Source organism: Bos taurus, chromosome 23 (assembly GCF_002263795.3).
Source record: "Bos taurus isolate L1 Dominette 01449 registration number 42190680 breed Hereford chromosome 23, ARS-UCD2.0, whole genome shotgun sequence".
NCBI lineage: Eukaryota > Metazoa > Chordata > Mammalia > Artiodactyla > Bovidae > Bos > Bos taurus.
This window is the reverse complement of record NC_037350.1, coordinates 28,737,358-28,752,739: the sequence shown is the minus strand read 5'-3', so window position 1 is coordinate 28,752,739 and position 15,382 is coordinate 28,737,358. Positions and strand designations below refer to the sequence as shown.

Genomic DNA, 15,382 nt, shown 5'->3' with positions numbered 1-15,382 from the left:
TAGAACATAGTTTTGTCTTTCTTATAAACCAATTTGACAAATCTTTTAGTAGGTGTGTCTAAACTATTCACATTTAATGTAACTATTAACATTATTGAACTTGGGTCCACTATTTTATTATTTCTATTTGTACCTTATTTTTTTTTTTACTCTTCTATTTCATTTTTATTGCCTTCTCTTATTTCTAATATTTTTAAATATTCCAAGTTAATTGCCTGTTAGCTTTTGCCTATATCTCTTCATAGTATTTTTGGGTGTTGGTCTCTGGGTTACAATATACAGACCTTAGAGTTAAAAAGATAAGCAGAGTTGAAAGTTTGCAACTTCAAGTAAAATGTAGAAGCCTTACAACCATATAGATCACTTTCCCTGTAATTGTCTAATGTATTACATCTACATAATCTCTCTAACGATGTTATAATTTTTGCTTCCAACTGTCCTACATATCTTAAAGAACTTGTGAGGTGTAAAATAAGCTACTGTATTTATCCAAATGTTTACCATTTCTGTTGCCATTTCTTCTGTTCTCTTGTTATTCCTGAAGTTCCAAATGTCCCTGTGGAAGTTCACATTAGCCTGAAGAACTTCCATTAGCAGTTCTTTTAGGGCAGGTTTACTGGTGATAACATTTTCTCAGTTTTCTTTCATCTGAAAATATTTATATTTTGCTTTCATTTCTGAAGGATATTTTACTGCTGTAGAACCCTGGATTGACAGGACTTTTCACAGCACTTTCCAGATGTTTCTCCCACTGTCTGTTGACCTTTATGGCTTCTAACAAGAAATGTGCCAGGATCTCAATCGTCCTTCCCCTCATTGTGATGTTATTTTTTTCTGATTGCTTTCAAGATTTTTTTCTTCATCTTTGCTTTACAGCAGTTTGGTGATGGTGTATTTGGGGTGGTTTTTCTTTAAGTTATTCTCTTTGGCATTTGCTGAGCTTCTTGAATCTGTAAATCTGTGTCTTTTGCCATACGTACTTGAGAAGTTTTCAGCTATTTTTTTTTTCCTGTTGTTTCCTTTACCAATTTCTTTTCCTTCTCTGGTACACTAATGACATGAATATTAGACCTTTTGATATTTCATAAGTTACTGAGTTTCTGCTTTTTAGAAAAAATTCTACTATTAAGATTCAGTAATTTTTATTGCACCTTCTTCAAGTTCATTGACTTTTTTTTTTCTGTCATCTGCATGCTGCTGTTAATTTCATGCAGTGAAATTTTTATTTCAGATATTCTATTATTTAATTCAGTGACCAGATATGGGAGGTGGTAATGAGGTGTGATTTTTCACACCTAGGTTTTAGCTTGGGTAATTGGGTAGTTGTTGGTACCTCTTACCAAGGAATAAGAACAATGAGGAAAATAATGCAATTGGAGATGTGAATTTAAGCTGAAAGCTGCTGCTGCTGCTGCTGCTAAGTCGCTTCAGTCGTGTCCGACTCTGCGACCCCATAGATGGCAGCCCACCAGGCTCCCCCATCCCTGGGATTCTCCAGGCAAGAACACTGGAGTGGGTTGCCATTTCCTTCTCCAGTGCATGAAAGTGAAAAGTGAAAGTGAAGTCGCTCAGTTGTGTCTGACTCTTCGCGACCCCGTGGACTGCAGGCTACCAGGCTCCCCCATCCATGGGATTTTCCAGGCAAGAGTACTGGAGTGGGGTGCCATCGCCTTCTCCAAGTGATAAAGTTAATGTGGTTTAAATCAGTGATTTTCAAATTATCAATTGCAATAGCTTATATCATGGCATCAATTTTGTGGGTTATAACCAGCATTTTAAAAACGGACTGCAGTTTTAAAAGTCAGTAAATGATATTGAACAAAACTTGTGTTTTAGTATGTGTGTGCATATGCATGTGCATGTGTTAATTTATTAGACGTGAATACGTTTCTAACTGTGATGTTTCCAAAAATGTTTGAAAACCATTAGTTTAAATCCATTAGTTTAAACATAATGATGTTTACAAGGCAGCATATGAATAAAAGACCTATGATTGAACCTAATGATTTCTAATAATCTAACTCTCATGTTCTCAGATGAGTTTTAAAATATAGACCTAAAGTTTTTATAATTATAATTTTTTTTGTCCACACCGTGTAGGATGTGGGACCTTAGTTCCCCAATCAGGGAACAAACCCATGCCCTCTGCAGTTGGAGTGAAAATTCTTAACCACTGGACCTAAGCCCTAAATTTTTGTAATTCCTATTCTTTACTATTGAATCATTTACAGCAAATATTTTCACTAAAGCTGATCTACTTAGAGTGAGGGAAATTCCTTAGACTTTATTGGGTATTTACTTTCCCAATATTATAATCTTCTAGAATACTCACCACTGAATTACACGTATTAGTACCCTTTAAAATGTTTACAGAAAAGCTGACTACCTGAAACTAACACCAGGTTAGCTTTGCAGGCTGGAATCTGTTCTGAATAGTGGTCTGAAAGGAACTTTGGATTTGGAGGGAAATGGTTGGGAACAGTTTGAACATAAAAACTATTTTCTCATGAGTTCCATTTTAATGTTGAATAAATTCACAATTTCTGTTTTTACTTCGTGTCCTCTTAGAAAGTCATTCTTCATTTTGAGAAGGAATGCTCTGCAGGGTTTCAGCATTGCTGTCATGGCCACTGCCTCTCCTCTGAGGAAACTGGAGGACAAGGTGATGTGCTCTATCTGTCTTGACTACTTGAAAGACCCTGTTACCATCAACTGTAGTCACATCTTCTGCTATCACTGCATCATTAACGTCTGTGAATCTGCTCAGCAGCCATTATATTGTTCTCTCTGCAAGACAGCCTTTAAGAAAGAGAATATCCGCCATGTGTGGCAGATGGCCAGCATAGTGAAGAATATCTGGAGGATGAAAGTAGATGAGGAGAGACAACCCAGAGAGGACCGACCACTCGCGCAGAGAGCAGAGCAGCTGTGCGGGCAGCATTTGGAGAAGCTGCATTACTACTGCAAGGATGACCAGCAGATACTGTGTGTCGTGTGTCAGGAGTCCCGGGAGCACAGGCACCACGCTGCTGTTTTGCTGGAGAAGGCTGCGCAGCCTTATCAGGTAAGAAGCTTGCTGGACCCCAGCTCTGTTCTTGGAGCCAGAAAAGTTCTATTGTACCTTCAGGATAAGGTCCAAAATTTTTTTAATAAACACTTTATTGAGGTATAATTGACACATAAAAAGCTGTCCATATATTTACTGTATGCAATTTAAGTTTGGGGATAAGTATGTCACTAACATCAAGGCAAGAGACATATTTATCACCTCCCAAAGTTTCCTCCCACCCGATTTATTATTATTATTGTCTTACTGTGTGTGTGAGAGAGAGAACACTTAGCAAGATCTATCCTGTTAGCAAATTTTAACTATACAACACAGTATTATTATCTGTAAGCACTGTGATATAGAGTAGATCTTCAGAACTTACTTATCTTGCATAACTGAAACTTTTACCCTTTGACCCTCACCTCCCCTTTACACTTCCCTCCAGCTGCTGGCCACCACCATTCTACTCTGCTTCTGCGAGTTTTAGATTCCTCATACAAGTGAGATGATATGGTGTTTGTCTTTTGTGCATGTCTTATTTCACTTTACATAATATCCTCCAGGTTCATCTGTGTCGTTGCAAATGGCAGGATTTTCTTCTTTTTTTAAGGCTGAGTAAGATGCCATTGTATGTATATACCACACTGTCTTTTCCATTCATCCATTGGACATTAGGTTGTTTCCATAGCTTGGCTGTTGAGGATAATGCTGCAATAAACATGGGAGTGGAGATGTCTCTTCGAGATCCTGATCTCAATTTCTTTAGATAAATACCTAGAAACAGGATTGCTGGGTCATATGGTAGTTCTATTTTTAGTTTTTTGAGAAGCATCTATCGTGTTTTCCATGACTGTGCCAGTTTCCATTCTCGTTAGTAGTGTACCAGGGTTTCCTTTTCTTCACATCTTCACCAATACTTGTTATCTTTCATTTTTTAAAATAATAGCCATTCTAATAATTGTTAAGGGGAAGGTTCAAATTCTGTAGCATGGTACGTTCTTGGCAACATGTATTCTTCTAATTTGAATAATAAACTGGTTTGTTTTCATATCTTTTATAATAGCAAGTCTGTCCCACTGCCTTGATGTTTTAGTTTCTGAAGCATCTGATCAAGCCTCAACCAGCAGTATGGAATACCAGTGCTCTTGATAGCTGTCTTGATACTTAGCTTCAAAGTGTGTGCTTCATCTGTATTATAAAAATATTTTTGAGAATATTGCATCTTGTATGAATTTCCTTTCTGAATTTAATCTCAGGGAAAATATTATTTTTTTCTGATGTACCAGTAGTTTTCCTCCTGTCTGCTAAAGGATTACATGGATCACTATTTCCCTTTTGTCCTTGGTTAACAGGACTCTTAAAATCAATTTAATCATTCACTCAGTGATTTGGAGTTAGTATATATATTTTCCTTCATTATTTTGTGTTGATTTTCTTTTTTATTTCTATGTTATCAATTAATTTTAATATAAATTATCTATATTTTTGGTGGAAAGAAACAGTGTAAATATAAAAACTACACTATAAGTCTTAGTAGTTGTGATAATAAATTTTATTTTATCTCACTTATTTTTCTCCCAGTTTTATTGAGATGTAATTGACATACAGTACAGTATAAGTTTAACATGCATTTTATCTCACTTCTGAGAAGCTACTCTAAGCTAACATAGCACTCACTTTGTTTCTTCTTCATTAACTAGGATGAAAACTGTTCCAACCTAGTTATCTTATAGTACTACATAAGATCAAAGACTATCTGATTTCACTCTAAAATCATTTTGCAGGTGTCTTTTCTTATTGAGGGCATTATCATCTTCATCTTGAGATTATTCATGTCCCCCCCCCACCCCCCACCCCCCACCCCTACCCGCATAGGGTAAAATTCTAAACCATCTGAAGATTCTGAAGGGAGACAGGGACAGGATTCAGAATTTTCAGTCTACAGGAGAAGATGAGATTCAGGCCCTGCTGGTACGAGAAGTTTTGAGTGAATGTTCTTTGTACCTGTGTTGGGTGGGAGAGAGAGAGAGAGAAGTGTGTGTGTGTGTATATATGTTGAGGGGAGGGGGGATAATGAGGGATGAGGAGAAAGTGGGTGTGATAGAAGGGATTCTAGTTCTGAACTTATCCTCAGACAAACATTCTGGTGTTTTCCAGCCTCTCAGGAGAAATCCTCTTTGTCTTTCTGCCTTTACTGTAGGCAAAATTCCAGAACCACAAACAAGACATAGCATCAGTGTTTGAGCAGGGCCATCAGTTCCTGAGAGAAAGGGAGCAGTACCTGTTGGAGTGGCTGGAGGGAACGGAGCAACAGCTCACAGAAGGGAGGAACAGCCATGTTGCCAAGGGCCCTGAGGAGGTCATCCGGCTGGAGACCCTGATTTCTGAGTTAGAGAAGAAGGCTCAGCAGCCAGCAGTGAACTTTTGCAGGTGAGGGACCAGTTAAATTGGACCTCTTGCTCCAGGCTGCAGTCTGGCTCCTCCATTAACATAAGATTTGGACCAGGAGTCAGGAGAGACAAGGTTTTGTTCTCATTTGTTGAGTTCTTGACAGGTTAATTAGCAAACCAATAGGTTGTAAGTCCCAAATCACAGTGGGTGGGAGACTGCAATATGCACAGATGTTACACTGAGATAGTAAGATCTGTCAGTCAATTCAGTTCAGTCTCTTAGTCGTGTCCGACTCTTTGCAACCCCATGGACTGCAGCACACCAGGCTTCCCTGTCCATCACCAACTCCTGGAGCTTGTTCAAACTCATATCCATTGAGTTGGTCATGCCATCCAATCATCTCCTCTTCTGTCATCCCCTTCTCCTCCTGCCCTCATTCTTTCCCAGCTTCAGGGTTTTTTCCAATGAGTTGGTTCTTCGTATCAGGTGCCCAGAGTATTAGAGCTTCAGCTTCAGCATCAATCCTTCCAATGAATATTCAGGACTGATTTCCTTTAGGATTAACTGGTTTAATCTCCTTGCAGTCCAAGGGACTCTCAAGAGTCGTCTCTAACATCACAGTTCAAAGCATCAATTCTTCGATGCTCTGCTTTCTTTATGGTCCAACTCTCACATCCATACATGCACATTTATAATTATAAGAAATAATTGAGTGTTAAATCTTATGATCAGACTGGAAGCCACAGGAATTCTGGAAAAAGCTAGTCAGGGAAGGCTTCATGGATGAAGCAGCTCTTAATGGTAGCCTTGAGGAAAATGTAAAGATTTGTGTTAGCAGAAAAGAGGAGTTGAACATTCCATTTGTGGAGGTGCATTGGTTAAAATGAAACACATGAATGTGATGATAAACTTAATGAGTGTGATAATAAAAAGGTGGATGTAGGTGCCGCGTGCATGTCAGTCCTGTCCGACTCTTTGCGACCCCATGGACTGTAGCCCACAGGCTCCTCTGTCCATGGGATTTTCCAGGCAAGAATACTGGAGTGGGTTAGCCATTTCCTCTTCCGGGGGATCTTCTTGACCCAGGGGTTGAACCTGAGTCTCCTGTGGCTCTTGAACTGACAGGAGGATTCTTTACCACTGAGCCACTTGGGAAGCCCACAGGTGCTGAGGAAGAGCATTTGGAAGATAGGAAGGATACATAGAGTGAAAGGGGCTACCTTTCTGGAGAAGTCAGCTTAAGTGAGGAAGAAGTTAAAGGGAAGATGGGCTAGGTAAGATGGAGCCAGCTGAGTAGAGGCCTTCGAAGGCATTCTGAGATTTCAGTCTTAATCTGATAGACAGTAAGAATCTTAACAGATTAAGGGAGTTTTCCTGGAGACGATATTCTAGACTCAAATGGAGGAAAGGAAGGGGAAACGTGTGTCCCCATAAACCACAGTGGAGAATAGCACAGGTCGAAGCCCACCAGAAAATTCTCTGTACAGTCCTATTCTGTACCCACTCCCAGCGAGCTCATCGTAAGGAACGGAGGCAGCTCCTGGGAACCTTATTTCCATGACAGTCTGTCTTCTCTTCCTTTCTATGACCCAAGTGATATAACAAGCAGGTAAGTTCTGTTGCTTTATATTTTTAGCCACTTAGGTGTTCCTTTGTTTTTTCTGTCACCATAACTTATAGAAATTTGGCAAGGGCTGAAAGGGGTTATTTGGAAGAAGAGAGGTTCTTCTAGAAAGTTTAATATGAAAAGTATTCCATAGAACATCCTAGAAAAATTATTGTCTTGGAACTTAGGATGGTAAGAGGATAGGGAGAGTTGAAATGGGAGGAGATTGTGGCAGAGTATTTGAAACAGTTTAAAATACACATTTGTTTCTAAGACTAGTGTGCTTTTGTTCTTTTTATTCCTGTTTGGTTCCCAGCTGCCTCTCCTGGCTGTACTCCCTCACATTTTGTAGAGCACATTTCTTCATCAGATTACCCTCCATGCTTGTTAGTGATGGTTTCCTGCTCTCTGCGGGATCATAAGAAGAAGACACTTATATGAGTCACAGGGATAATGGTTTCTTTGGCAGTGGTTCTCAGCCAGTGTGTTAGGCATTAAACACTGACAGTTTTCAAAAACCATACCCATAATGATATGCAGAAGCTTTGAACAGAGATAAAAGCCAAGTATTTTGAGAATACACAGTTCATCCCAGAGACACCAGGACTGTTGGCATAATCTGAGCATTTACCATGGACCAGTTACCAGGTGGGGAAAGGAGACAGGATGCCAGATTCTGGCTGGGGAGACCAGACAGAGACTGTCGGAGATGAGTGATTGTATAAGAAATGAGGGTGATACAGAATGTGTAAGACTTCTTGCCCTAGAGTATTTTGTCTGATATCAGTAGTTATTCTAGTTTTCTTTTGATTAGTGTTTTCATACTATTAAACTTTTTATTCTTTAACTCTCAACCTATCTGGGCTGTTATTTTTATGTATCTCTTATAAGCAACATAAAATTTTGTTTTCTTTTAAAATAAATTTATCTGACACATTTTAATTGGAATATTTAGTATCTATAGCTCCTGGAAAACCACCACTTTCATTTATAATTTAAAAAGTATTTGCAGTGTTTGACAAATAATATCCTTACATTTTATTGTTTATATCTGAATATGTTTTGTTTATATCTATTTTTGCCTTTTCTACTTGCCTTTCTCTTTTTTCTATTTTTAATATTTTATACTTTTGTGTGTATGTATTTAAGAGCCTTGTTTTTGTCATATGCTATAATTTCTAGTCCATAGTATTTTCTATTGTTTTCAGGTATTTTAAAATTTTAAATTTCATTTGCTATTTAATATAAGATTTGTTTTAAAAAGAGGACATCTGTCAATGGTGCTGTTTTTTTTTCTAACAGCTTTATGTTTCATGTTTTTTTTACATTTTGTGATCAGACATTTTGTGATCAGCCATTTCTACTATTTTGGACTTTATCGAGGCTTTCTGTATTGTGTGTTTTAAATTTTTGGACAGTTCTATGCACTTGAAAATAAGGTACATTCTTTGTGTTCTTGGAATAGGATTGATATATCTCCATGAAGTTTTCCTTAGTAATTTTGTTATTTAAGTATTTTGTTTCGATACTTAAGAGGGCCCAGATAGCTCAGTCGGTAGGTCAAACATCAGACTTTTAATCTGTTTAAGTCCCTGTTCAGGCATAGCTCTAGGTTTTGGGGCTTCTCTGGTGGATCGGTTGTTAAAAAAAATCTCCTGCAGGTTGAACCCTGGGTTGGGAAGATGCCCTGGAAAAGGGAATGGCAACCCACTCCAGTATTCTTGCCTGGAGAATCCCATGGACAGAGGAGCCTGGCAGGTTGCAGTCCATGGGGTCTCAATAGTCAGACACAACTTAGCAACTAAACCACCATAAATGACATGTTGGTGGATAGAGAATCCTTGGATCATGGCCCTTTCTTCAGATCTCTATATTATTCTCTCTGACTCTGATGTTGAAACCAGCCACTTGGAAAAGCAGCTTTTACTATCTGCCTCTTTGGTCCATTATTAGTATTTGTTCGCATGCGTATACTCTGATGGTGGGAAACCATGCCTTTCTCTCAGGAGTACTTACTGTGACTTCATTATCTCTAGATACCCCCGGAAGAAGTTCTGGATTGAAAAGCCTATCAGTCCTGCAATCAGAAAACGGATAGAAGAATTTTCAGATAAACTTCTTTGTTTAGAGAAAGGACTCAGAGGATTCCATGGTAAAGGAAGAAATTCTGAGCCTAGAAAACTTTCTTTCTCTGTAATGTTTCTTTAGGTTTTGATCGTGGCTGCACCATCTCAGAGTTCCTGCATGTCATTCACACCAGACAGGGACACTAGGGAGGAAATCTAAGTCCAAACCATGGAGGCTTTCAATGTGATAGTCTAAGACTGTTCCATAATATAGAATCATAGTTAATAGTTCTCAGAGTTGGTAGAAATATATTTCATATCTAACAGTGAGATAAAAGAAGATTGGGAGGCTATGGAAAACATTTCCACAAAAATTTAAACACATAATTATCATATGATCTAGCATTCCCACTTTCCAAAGAATTAAAAGCAGGCACTCAAAGAGATATTTGCACTCTCATGTTCATGGCAACATTATTCACAATGGACAGGAAGCAGAAGCAACCCAAATGTTCATCTCTGGATGAATGGAGAAATAGAACGTGGCATATGCAGACAATTGAATACTATTCAGCCTAAAAAAGGAAGGAAACTGTGACACATACTCTAACATGGATGAACCTCGAGGACAAAATGCTAAGTGAAATGAGCCAGTCACAAAGAGACAAGTACTGTGTGGTTCCATGTGTATGAGGTCTCTAAGGTAGTCAAATCCATAGGAACAGAAAGTGGATTAGCGGTTACCAGGTTAGAGAGGAGGGGGAAATGAGGAGTTGCTGTTTAACTAGTATAGAGTTTAAGTTTTAAAAAATGCAAAAGTTCTGGAAACTGGTTGCACAACAATTTAGATACACTTAACATTAATGAACTATACACTTAAAAATGGTAAAGACAGTAAATGTTATGTGTTTTAACCACAATTGAAAATAAAATTAAAGAATAGTGAGAGAATGACTCTAAAGAGGTGTCTTCAAGAGTGGAGAGAAATAATGTGGTTTAGGACTAGAAGTTTAGGACTTAGTTTAAAAACAGGTAGTATGCCCAAAGTTACTCTTTAATGAACCACCAGGTGGGTTCAGCATGTGTTGCCATGGATAGTCACACGAACCTGTTTAGACTGGACAGCTGTGGGTGTTTCCTGAATTAATTCCTCTGTTTCACTGAACTTTCATGATCCGCTGTTAACTGTTGAAGTTATATGAGATACCGTAAGAGAATTTAACCGAGAAACTGTGGTGCCAGAGCTGCTTTCTGTTAAGAATTCCCAGGTGGTCCAATGGGTAGGACTCAGTGCTTTCACTGCCGTTGGCCTGGGTTCAATCCCTGGTCTTCCCGCAAGCCAAGTGGTGTGGCTAAAGAAAACAACAAGAAAGAATTGCTCACTGTCCTTTTGTTCTTTTACTCTAGGAAAATTGATGAGGGATCTGGAATATAAGACAAGTGAGTATCTGGAGAGGATAGTGGCTGAAGTTTGCAAATTACCATTTTCCTGTGAAGCTCTTATTACTTATGGGTCAGCCTGTTTGTTTTAAAGAGGAAGGTCTTCATGTGACTAATATATCAAAATTCTTTATCCTGAGTTCAGAACTATAAACCTTTCCCCAGATTTGCTCAGCTGTAGTGATCCCAGTTCTTATCTTTTTTTCCTCTCCAGTCTCATCGCACTGCCTGAGCCTTGAATTTTCTGTGTTTACACTTTCTAGATTGCTAGAAACTTTCTAGTTGCTAACAGTCTGAACACAAGGTCAAAAGCAGTCTTTGTCCTGATCCCCTGAGGAGCCTCCCACCATTGTCATGAAGGCCCCAGAACCTATGGGACAAATCTCATTTCTATCTTTTGTGAGGCCACACCTTTGTCTCCTTGTCCCCACAGTGAGGATCATCCTGAATTCCCAGACAGCCAATGGCTACCTCTCAGTGGCTCCAAATGGGAAAAGTATGATGTTCACTGGCTTGTGGCTGAACAAATGCCAGCGTGGTCAGTGATTTGATCCGGAGCCTGGGGTGCCGGGCAGTAAGGGCTTCACGTGGGGCAAAGTGTACTGGGAAGTGAAAGTGGACAGGATCTGTGGGAAGCAGAGGAGGAAGAAGACTCAAGGAGATACAGGGCTGGAGGCAGAGGCGTGTTTGGCAGTAACGATCTTGGTGGATTTACAGGCATCACTGATGGGTATCTTTCTCCTGGATATAGAGAGGAGAATGAGGAGTTGGAGGAGGAACGATCTCAGGAAAATAGAATATGGCCAAAATTCTGCCTGGTGGGGGTGGCAAGAGAGTCAGTGGTGAGAAGGGGATTTCTCAACTTCACCCCCAAGGAGGGGTTCTGGACTCTGCAGCTGTCCTCAGCTGGGGTGTCTATATGCACCAGCCCGGGGCCCTTCCAGATCCTGTCCTACTGCCCCCAGTAGATTGGAGTTGCTCTGGATCATGATGGTGGGACGGTAACCTTTACCAATGCCAGAACTCAAGAGTTCATCTATGAATTCTCATCTGCCTTCACTGGGAGAATTTTCCCTTTCCTGTGGCTTAACTGCATGAGATCCAGACTTATGCTGAGACCCTGAGAGAGGATCTCCTGGCACAGCCCCACGTTTTGTCATTTACCCTTTGTTCCTTTTCATCAGTCCCAGCTGTGCCTCAGCTGGATGGTCCTGCTGGGTTTCTGATTACACTCAGATGACTGGAGCTTTATGGCAGTCATGAGTCTCTTGTCCTCGCAGCTTTCTCTCTAAAATGGGGACAGTAATAGTTGATCTTTTTTCTCTAAGGGGAATGGTTGGAATGTCTTTAATGTACTTATTAAAATGTGTCTTAACTAATTTATCTCTTCTGTTGCCTTTGATTTGGTTCTTCACCTGCCACTGAGACAAATGTATTAGAACGAGTGACTGTATTACAGAATCTCGGCTCCTGCTACAAATAGTAATTGATGACAACATCCATATTGATTTATGAAGCACATTTTCTGTCCCATAATTTCTCCTGCCATCCTTCTAAGCAGTTGTTGTTGTTCTGTTGCACAGTCATGTCCGACACTTTGCAACTCCATGGACTGCAGCACGCTGTGCCTCCCTGTCCTTCACCATGACCCGGAGTTTGCTCAAACTCATATCCATTGAGTTAATGATGCCATCCAACCATCTCATCCTCTGTCACCCCTTTCTCCGTCTGCCCTCAATCTTTCACAGCATCAGGGTCTTTTCCAAATCGTCTAAGTAGCTGAGGAAACAGTAAATATTTGGCAGTTCATATCTGTTTAACCTTTGATACACTAAGAGATTTGAGATATCTGATATAAGAATTCCTTTATCTGCCATGTTCTGATAATTTTGCAATGGGAGGGTGAGAGGGGAAGCCATGTAAGGTTCAGGTATATATGAGTTTTTGGAAATCACTTGGTTCTGAAGTCATGTCTTATGTCATCTGTGTTTTGAGATGGTAGTAATAGATATGTAGCTTAATGTTAAATTAGTAATCTTACATATAAGCAGCAGAAAACAAATTGGCTAATTTTAGAAAAAGGAAAATTAACTTTTAAAAAAGGGAAATTAATTAAACATCACAAGCATGTGGAGTGCAAAGAGGGAGGGATATGTGTGCCTGCCTGCATGCAAATTCTGGAGGCACGTCCACATGACCCCCAGAGAGGTGGGAGCTGCAGTGAGAGAGGGAGGAGGAAGAGGAGTCAGCAGGGCTTGAGAGGATTGTTGAATTGTCAGGATATAAACAGAATACATCATGCATGAGTCCAAGCTTTTGGAGAGTGGATATAATCTGGTTGGGAACAGAAGAGGAAGAACACTTACTTATGGAGCCAGAGGCGTGTTTGGCAGTAGCTATCTTGGTGGATTCATAGACTCAACTGATGGGTAAAGTTTTCCTGGATACAGAGGTGAGAATGAAGAGTTGAGGAAGGAATGGGTTCAGAAAATTTGTGGATAGAACAGGCCCTAGTTCTTCATGTAATTAACCCCTAAATCAAAATCTGCCATAAGCACACCAGAATAGGATGCCTGCCTGTGCCCGGCAACAAAAAAGCAAAGTGTGTTTTCAGCTTCTGTAATAAGACGTGGTCTCATCAAGATGCATGTAGTTCAGCATTCTCTAGACATGGGAGCACATGCTAGTTGCCAAAGAACTTCCCATACTTAAACTCCTGGGTTCAAAATGTGGGGAAATTTGCTCTGATAGCTCAGTTGTTTTAAAATGTTTCACTAGACAGCAAAAGAGACACAGATGTAAAGAACAGACTTTTGGACTCTGTGGGAGAAGGCGAGGGTGGGATAATTTGAGAGAATAGCATTGAAACATGTATATTATCATATGTGAAATAGATCACCTGTCCAGGTTTGATGCATGAGACAGGGTGCTCAGGGCTGGTGCACTGGGATGACCCTGAGAGATGGGATGGGGAGGGCGGTGGGAGGGAGGGTCTGGATGGGGAACACATGTACACCCATGGATGATTCATGTCAATGTATGGCAAAACCACCACAATATTGTAAAATAATGAGCCTCCAATTAAAAGAAAAAAAAGAGAAAAAAAATTTTTTCTGATTGTAAACTGAATATAAATTCACTATAAAAATGAAGAGTTTTTTTTTTAATCCCATAGTCTTTTTGTCAACAAAACATTTTCTCTATTAACATTTTGGTATGTTTCTAACCTTTTCTTGTGTAAAAATTTGCACATTTCTTATTTTACAAAACTGAAATTGCATTATATGTAATCTCATAGTGTATACTTTTAACATCATATCTGACCATCTGCCCACATCATTAAATATTTCTGAAGATTAAAAAAAAATGTTTTGCTGAAGGACTTCTCTGGTGGTTCAGTGGATAAGAATCCCCTTGTATTCAGGTTCAAGCCAGGGACACGGGTTCAACCCTGGTTGGGAAAGATTTCAAGTACCTCAGAGCAACTGATCCCGTGTGCTATAACTACTGAAGCCCCTGGGCCCAGACCTGTGCTCTGCAACAGGAGAAGCCATGGCGGTGGGAAGCCTGTGCGCTGCAACTAGAAAGGAGCCACCCACACCCCGCCCCTGCCCCTGCTCTCTGCAAGTAGAGAAAGGCCATGCGAAGCAACGAAGACCCAGTGCAATCAAAGATAAAAATTAATAATTAAAAAACAATGACAAAATCTTTCTCACTGAGGAGAGACAGCTTTCCCAGACTACAGTCCAGACAGAAGCAAGCCTCTGCTATGCAAATTAACCAATCCAGACCCCTACTCCGCCCAACCTCCCTACCCCCCCTACCCTCCCCACCCCACCCCACACCTCCTCCCCCACCCCCAGCCCCCGATCTGGCCTTTGTACCCTAAGAGGCAATATTCCTCTGCCTTAATAATCCCAGGCCCATGTACCAGACAACCAAAGACCACTACTATAACCCAAAGCCTGGTGATACTTGTTCTAATCTGTTTTCCCTGCCCTACACCTTGACTTTCCCAAGGAGACCTATTAAAGGTCTAGCCTTTATTTTCCTTTCATCTTTGCCAAGCTGACAGATTTTAATTGTTCTTTCCATTTTCCCTTTCACATTCCCATTTTTCCCATTTATTAATAATGAATGTATTTGGTATTTACATTTCTTCTTTTCCAAATTGTTTTCTGCTGCTGCTAAGTCGCTTCAGTCGTGTCCGACTCTGTGTGACCCAATAGACGGCAGCCCACCAGGCTCCTCTATCCATGGGATTTTCCAGGCAAGAGTACTGGAGTGGGTGCCATTGCCTTCTCCGCCAAATTGTTTTATAGTCTTTATTTTCCAATCTTGATGTAGGAATTTTAAAATATTGAATTTAAGGAAGAAAAATCAGCCTCCTGACCCCAGGGAACAGGTGTGACACTCACAGCTAGACCTCAGAGTTACTTGAAGCCGGCCCAGTGCTCACAGCTAGGCCATGTGGTTCTCTTTGGAATAAATCATTTATAAAATAGAAACATCAAATAAGGATACACTAAAATCATATTAAGTGAAATAAAACAAGATAAGACTATACATAATTTCATTTAAGCACAGAGAAACAGGGCACTGTGCAATTCAGAAAGTACTGAACATCTCCCTATCCTGGGTAACAGGACTGATGGTTGCAAATGCTCCTTTATCCTTGCTCTAGTCTGCCCTCCTTATTGATGTAATTGATTGGGACACTCAGTCATGTAACTGACCATGCTTCCTGGCAATACACAGTTTGGAGTAAACCCCTCTTTTCTCCAACCAAAGCCCAAATCCCACAATAACACATTCTTTCTTATAGCCTCC

The 15,382-nt window shown here is 40.1% G+C and overlaps 1 pseudogene; it reads left to right on the top strand.

Annotated features, from left to right (window-relative positions):
- Positions 1 to 1,636: 1,636 nt before the first annotated feature.
- Positions 1,637 to 13,761, top strand: LOC619014 (tripartite motif-containing protein 26-like; annotated as a pseudogene).
- The last annotated feature ends 1,621 nt before the right edge of the window (positions 13,762 to 15,382 follow it).